The following is an 8324-nucleotide window of genomic DNA, read 5'->3' as shown; positions in this document are numbered from 1 at the left end:
CTTCTGCTTGCCTGTTTGGATTTATATTATAGCCTTCGCACACTTCCATGTCTATTTGGTTTTTCGTCCCTATCCTTGAGTTGAAGTCTCCACCGATTATTATAGGTGTATTTCTGTTTTTGTTTGTCCATTCATTCAGGCCGTCTTCCAGCGTACTTAATCTGTCTTCATAGAATTTATTCTACATATATACGCTGACTATTATAAATTTTGTTCCATTTATTCGACAGGGAAGACTAGTTCATATGTCACATTGTTGTAATATCTGCACCTCCGTGATTACTGTGGGATCGCACAAAATGCCTAGTCCTCCGCTGGCTTCCCATATCTTTTTCCTGCGTGGCTGTTTTTTCTACCTAGCTCATGTGTTTGAAAATTTCTGGAAGTTTTCTTATTTTCTGTTTCGCTGACAGCTATGTTACTGCATTCCCTAAGATCGTTAAATTCTACATTTGTTATATTAAAGAGTCTTTCCCATCCGTGTATTTTCCAAAGAAGAATGCTTGGTTCCTCGACGTTCGACTCATCTGTCATATTAGTTGCATTGGTGTCGAAAAAGTCCATTAGTATGGGACTCTTGCTTTGTTTGCTGTTGTGATTGTGTTCTTCTTGACAACCGTATCTCATTCTCTACACGTTCCTATTCTTCTGTTTGTCACGCTTCCTGTGAGTTGTCGCATGTTTGGTTCCTCATTCTGTAGCGATCCTCTTCTTTTTGTATTGAGTTGCTTTTTTTGTCCCAGATCCATATCTCGTCTTCTACATACAGTTTTTTATATCCTATTCTGACTTTCTTCTCAATCTTCCTCTTCTCTTCTGCCATTGATATAATGTGTTGTTGAATTTCACTTTTCTCTTTTGTGTAGTCTTCATTTATGTATATATGTAAACTAATTTTCTTTAAAGGGGCGGAATTTAAAGAAAACACCCTCACTTCACTTTTTAACGATCTATACTAGGACAGTGTACTAATTATATTCATCATAATAATCATAATAATAAGGCGGGTCTTTCGGCAATCCTCGGATGTCGTCGACTCGGGGAATTAGAGGCAAGAGAATTATGCGCGAGAGACGTCGGATCAGCATCGCGATAACACGGCCATTCTGCAAGGGTTGCGTCTTCGCACCTCCTATTAGTTATATCCTAAAATGTAAATAGAAAATGTTTATGAGACTGAATAATGATGATTGCCATTTTGCCAATATGATGTGTGTGCGGTGCTCCCACCTTCATAATACAATATTTTGTTCTGGTTTTTTTATTATTATTATTGTGGTACTCCCACAATTACTACAGTTGCTACGGTTCTGTTTGATATTGTGTTACTCCCATGATTACTACAGTTGCTACGGTACTGTTTGATATTGTAGTACTCCCACAATTACTGCAATTGCTAGGGTCCTCCCGCAAATTTATTTGATATCGTGGTACTCCCACAATTATTAAAAATATTCTAATACGGCTCTGTGATTCATTGTGATGTTTGAAAATCGTTAACAATTAGATTAATACAGGTTATTAAACGTTTTTTTTTTGTTTTGTTTTTTTTTTTTGAATTTCAAATTACTTACAGTAATGTACTATTTACTCACAATCAGTCGTAGAGGGCCATGGTCGCCATTGCTCATGAGCCGCTACCGTCTGATGTTTTCCTTTCTTACCAAGAACGTAACGTTCATTGGGTAGTAATCTGAGAATTGTATATGGGCCATGATATTTTTGTTTTAATTTTTCTTCTTCGGCTAGTTGGGAATTCTCTATAGCAACTATGTCGCCTTCTCCAAATAGTTTGGCAGCAAAGCGAGTCGCCGTTGAATTTCTGAGCTTGTTTAACCTCCTTGTCTGAGATTCGTCTAAAAGCGTCTTTAATAGCATTCTCGTGGTCAATATAGTGCTCGCGTTGTGCTAAATCACCTAAGAACTGATTGGTTGCTGATAGCCGTGGGTTAGTGCCAAGGTGCAGTACTGTAGGGGCATAGCCAGGAGTGGAATGTGTTGTGGAATTAATATTATCTTCAATTTCCTTTAATGCTTTTACCCAAGAATTTTTCGTCTTCCGCGGTCAAAGTTGCACGCAATAAATTGAACACGGTGCGCATCATTCGTTCCACTTGTCTATTTCCCCTTGGCATTCCCGTGGCAATGCAATGAAGTGATACCCCTTTCTCACTTAGAAAATTCTTGAACACTATTGATGTAAAAGCTGCAGCCCTGTCAGTAATGATACGTTTCAAGGTACCCAAACTTTAAAAAATATCGTATAATGCTATAATTGTATCTTCAGTAGATTCTTTTGGAATAGCTCTCAAACAGCAATATTTAGAAAACGCATCCATTACCACCAAAATTTGTGTACAACCTCCTGATTTTACTAATGGCCCTGCATGGTCGATATGCCAAGTTTCAAGTATATCGGATGGCTTTTCTCCTTTTTGCCACAATCCGGCACGTTTCCCTCAATATACAAGCTTGACAATTTCTGATGTATTTTTTAAAACATTTGCCCATTTTCGGCCAAAAGAGGTCTTCAAGCATTTTTGCGATGCGTTTTTCCCAACCAATGTGTGACGAGCTGTGATGATAAAGTTGCACGGTTTTTAGACGGGCAGCCGCGGGAACGAAACACTTGGGGGAATTGTCCTTAGTTTTGTATTTGATAATCACCGTAATCACTAGGAAGGTCAATGTTTACGCGTTTGAAACATATTTTTTATACCTTAGTAATAATTGTATATTTATTTATTTGTAGGTATATATGTTTATTTGTATATTTGTAGGTATATTTGGTTATTTGCACATTTATTTCTTGGGTTATTTCTATCAATTATATCAGTTTAACATTATCATTTGTAATTTCAAGAATCTGCCTTCAGCAACATTTCCAAATTATGTTCAATTCCTGCTCTATTGTTGTGCAGGTACCAAAGAAACGTGCATTATGTATTTTCTGTTCCGAAATCATTACTATTCAGTATTTCCAGGGTTGGTAAGGTTCACCACCCTAACAATAGTTGTACAGCTTGAACCAGTTTCGGCTGGCTCATTTTGTAGTAGGGATGACAATTTATAAATTAAGAATTTTAGTAAATCGAGATAGAATTTCATTATTCAACACAGAGAACACATCAATCAATCGACACAAATCGATTGCAATCATCGCCAACATTTAGATCTATTTAACATATTTTACCATCATAACATATATTTAGGCGAGTTCTTCATAAACATTCAATTTAGTGTGCACTTGAAGCATTTGTAATAGTTATTTTTATTTTTTGTGTGTGTTTGTTTACCATCGAGTGCACTGGTCCTTCGAGAAGTTTTTCTATGTGGTACAGCAGTACACCGACGATTGTAGTATTTTTTTACATCGTCACATCACGCAACAGTCAATTATTTTTTTGCAAAACTCATCTAGTTTTTGAAAGTCTCGCAACGTTTTACACTCGTCGTATTCTTCTCTCAGGACGCAAACATTTTTGATCGGATTTCGGCTAAGGTAATCCACATGAGCCATTCTGCTTGCCGGGCGATATTCTATGGTAAAATCGTAGTCTGAACCTTAACCCACCATCTCGCTACTCGTGGGTGTAAGTTTTTCTTAAGCGCAGTTGCTCGTACTGAATTGCAGTCAGTATAAATCACAAAATGTACACCGTACAAGCTATGCTCGGAAATACTCAACAGCATCCACTATAGCCAATGTTTCTAAATCATATGAATGATACTTTGCTTCACTTTCGGTAGTTCTTCTACTGTAATAAGCAATCGGGTGAGTCACTCCATTTTCTCTTTGTAAGAGTGTTGCGCCGATGCCTACCGAACTCGCGTCTGTATGTAATTCGCACTCTAATTTAGGATTGAAGATTTTTAGCGCTGGGTTTTCGGTTAATTTTTTTATGATAGATCGTCTCACTTTTTCACACTCGTCAGACCATTCGAAGACGTTGTTCTTCTTTAGTAAGGCAGTTAGAGGTGCGGTTAGTGAAGAAAACCCTTTGATGAACCGTCTGAAGTAACTCGCTAATCCCATGAACTGTCTAACACTTTTTACGTCTGTGGGCGGCGGAGCTTCTATTAAGGCTTTTATCTTACGATCACTAGGACGTATTTGCCGTTTGCTAATGGTGATTCCAAGATATTCAGTTTCCGTACATTTCTCATAGTTTAACTGGAATCCGGCTACTGATAATGCGTTTAACACATTTTCCAATTTTTGCATACCCTCTTCTAAACTTTCCGACGGAATTAATACATCATCTATGTACACATGGGCCTAAGTTCCCTTTAATTCTCCAAGGGCCTTATTAATAGCTCGTTGGTACACTATTGGTGAATTCACAAAACCAAATGGCATTCGGTTGTACTCATCCAACCCGTCAGGAGTTATGAATGGTGTGTACTGCTTAGAATTTTCCTCGATTTCCATCTGGTAAATGCCAGACTTCATGTCCAGAGTAGTGAAGTAACGTGCATGGCACAAGGCATCAATTTGGTCTTGAATAAGAGGTAGCGGGTAACGTTGCTTAAAAGCTAGTTTGTTAAGGTCTCTGTAGTCAACGCAAAGTCGCAAACTTCCGTTTTTCTTTCGCACAAGGACAATGGGGCTGGCATAAGCCGATTTACTTTCTCTGATTATTCCATCTTGTAATAATTCCCTGATAATTTGACGTAATTGAACTCTTTCGGAGTAAGCCAGTCGTCTGAGTTGATATGCTATAGGAATGTCGTTTTTTAATTTAATTGTTAATTTCCCTGTCGTAATGCTCTTAGGGGTTTTAGATTGCACTTGTAGTAAAATTCTTTTCACCCTTTCAATATTTTGCTCGTCCATTCCTGTTGTCTTAATACAATCAACGCTGCGATTTTGAGGGTCTATTTTAGCACCAAGACGAGTTACAGCAAATTTACTAAGGAGCGATATATCAGCACCACTATCGATGAGATATGTAAACATTTTTATCTCGTCGTTATACAACAATGTCGCTACTGGTGTTTTTGCACATTCACGTCCCATACAACGCCGTGCTCTAAACATACACCTTTATTCCTGTCATCGATATAATAATGTTTCTCTTTAGATACAATATTATTATCATTTTTGATAAGCTCACTAAATCCGACACAATGTTTACAACTCCGGAACAAACAACTGAAACTTTTGATTTGAACGCGTTGTCATCTACTATTAATTTCAAATATCGAATTTTCACCATATGTACTCCTTTTTTTCTTGCCACGTTATTCTTTTCATCCACTTTTGGATATCTACTTCTCTTTTTGTATGGTCATCGTCTATGTATATATCTGAAAATCTTAATATTTTTATTTTTTTCCAATTTCATCTCTAAGCTATCGACTTCACATACCGCCACGTTGTATCTTCCAAACGTATCTCTATTTATTCGGATCCAGCTGTAAACTATTTTCCACTGTGTGGATAAATTCCTTCATTTCGATGGTCTCTCGTGTGTTAATATTTCTGATAACTTTGTTATTCCTTCTCTCCCTACTCTCCTTTAATTCACATTTCAGATGGTCCTCTGTGATTGGCAGAGGTTTACTGCTGCGATTTTGGTTTTCGTTGCCTGCTACTGGTTATAGTTAGTGTTTCTGTTCCTATTGTTAATATTATTATATTCCTGAGTAGCATAAGATAACTGATTCTGTCACACAGGAGTAGGTACAAGTCGGACGAGCGAAACTGGCAGGCGGTCGCACAGGTACTTACCCATTTATGGCGTATTTGGGTAAATCACTCAGAATCGATACACAAAGTTTTCAGTAGGCGTAAACTATTGTATTAATACAGATAGGACAGTGGCGTTACGGATTGAAAATGTATAATTGATGGAAAATTCTTAATACGACGGTAGGTCTTTAACATTTAAACAACTTATAATATAATGGAGGTCAAATGTTTGGAACGTTGGTGATTGAAAACGAACAGTATGTTGTTAAAGGAAATCGATATTAAAATGCACGATACAATATTGATTAAAAATATTCCAGTTTCATTACAATTTTAATATTGTAGATATTACACCGTATAGTAATAACTCAAATACATTTAATAAGGAATTAGATCATACTGTGGAGTAATTCAAATATAAGATATAATATAGATAATAGAGTAATAATGCACAGTAATAATTCAAATACAAAGCCAGGAAATTAATTAACAGTTTGTAGAGTCAAAGGAAAAATACCTGTAAGAGAAAGAAAACGAACCACATTTATGTAGGATTTTTATAAATGGTTGTTGTCTAGGATATTGAAATAAAAGCCGTACCGGGTATTTTCGAAGGAAAAGAATATATTTTCAGAATTAATAACCATTAGTAAGTATAAATGTTATGAAGATGTAGATTTTGAATACAATAATGGATTTACGAACACAATCAATATTAACGACACATCGACGCATTAATTAATGTTATGCTATCTTAACGTCAATTATTAGGCTTCTTTCGTAATTCGCATCTTTGGTTTTTCTTATGCGTCTTAATACATTTGATTCCCGTCGCAAAATGCGGACCGCCTTCACGTCCTCACGCGTTTCCTAACTCAAGTATCCGCCTTTCGATTAGTTAAATACTTATGTACAGTACTGAACAAAAAAGTGATAAAATATTGTACAAAAATAAATGGGTTCCCACATTTATATACAATTAAAAATCTTATATTACTTACAAACTGTTATATTACCATTCAAACACAAGATTAAGGAGAACAGGTCCCTCTAACCCTCTGTGGCCTCCGCATCTCCTCTTATAGCCACACTATCACCCAAAGGAATTTCAATTGTGAAAGCCTTAACTAATATTTAATTTAATTTTAACAATTATGCCAAAAGATCAATTTAGAAACATTTTAACTATCATTGTAAGTTACAATTAGATAATATAACAGTTCATAAAGTAATAAACAAGATACCTGTAAAAGAAAGGCATGAAAATAAGTAAAATACCTATAAGAGAAAACAATAATATTTGTAAAAAACGACAATAAATGAAATTTCACAGAAAATACAATAAAAAGCAAACTATACGATGTCTTCAGTCTTCTTCGGTGACCTGAAAGCGGTTAGTGCAATTACAAGGACTAACGATAAATACCAATAGCTGTGCTAGAAAAGATTGGACATACTTCGCCAAGGCAAGCTGGGTAGTCGCCTATTGCAGATAACCCACTGTACCCTGTCTGAAAGGAAGTAACGCTAGAGTAGACTCGCGAAAAGTGTATAAGACACTTTTAAGATTAACTAATAAGCTAAGACCAAGGGAACTTTTTCGGGGCGGCCCTCCCTCCTTCCACAAAGCTGAGAAGAGGATAGAACACAGATCACTGGTTGAACTTTTTCATAAGCATATCCCCGAGTTTTCGTACCTTGAACATTTTGTCGTTAGTGTTTGGAGCATCGTTGTTATCGACAAGATGTAAATTTCTTTTTATTTCTCGAAATCTGTTACTAGACATGGAGTTTGACACTGCATTGACCCCAATATCCTCATCTGATGACCAATACATACGTTCTCTAGGCAATTTATGATAACCAGATAATATAAGTATTCCAAAGAAAATCTTTAGCTCTCCAGCAGTAACGGTAAAATTGTGTCTATTATTTTGATATTAGCATATAAGTTACTATACTCGACAATCATAGTAAATACTTCATCGTCAAAAACAATTCAAATATTTGAACAGAAGAAAGATCTTTCACTTCTACTTTTATGCGGCTCTCGTTTTGTTTTTGCCTGTCAGTTTCTGTATAGGAGTTTGTATAATTTGGGGCACACTTACGCCAAACTGGAGTATTGGATGTGGAGGAACTTGATCCAATTGAGTGATGATTATTCGCTTGAGGTACATTGGATCTAATTCGGGCTTTTTTGGCAGCTAATGGTCGTCGTCGCTGCTATTTTCTGAATCCAAAAGAACACCAACATTGCGAACAAATACTTCAACATTTCCAGGAACATCGTTCGGCAAATTAGGTGGTAAATCGTCATCAAAACCCTCTTATTCATCTGTAACAACACTGGGTTCTGGTGGAATAATAGCAAAATCATACTCCAAACCGTCACTATCTTCAATGATGGAATGGATGGCTTCTTCTAAACCTTTAAAGTTGTTGCTAGCACTATATCTACTCCTACGACTCATTTTCAAACTCTNACTGATGTAATCTGTATCTCCTTCTTAGTTATTCTGCCTCTGATTTTTCTCTTGACGTATTATTCTCCAATCCTCAAAAGCTGCTAGTCATCGTATCTGTTGTTTTATCTAGAGGGCATTAATTACAGGGCGCGCGTAATACA

Source organism: Agrilus planipennis, unplaced genomic scaffold (assembly GCF_000699045.2).
Source record: "Agrilus planipennis isolate EAB-ADULT unplaced genomic scaffold, Apla_2.0 scaffold43, whole genome shotgun sequence".
Taxonomy (NCBI): Eukaryota; Metazoa; Arthropoda; class Insecta; order Coleoptera; family Buprestidae; genus Agrilus; species Agrilus planipennis.
Note: the sequence above shows the minus strand (reverse complement) of the source record.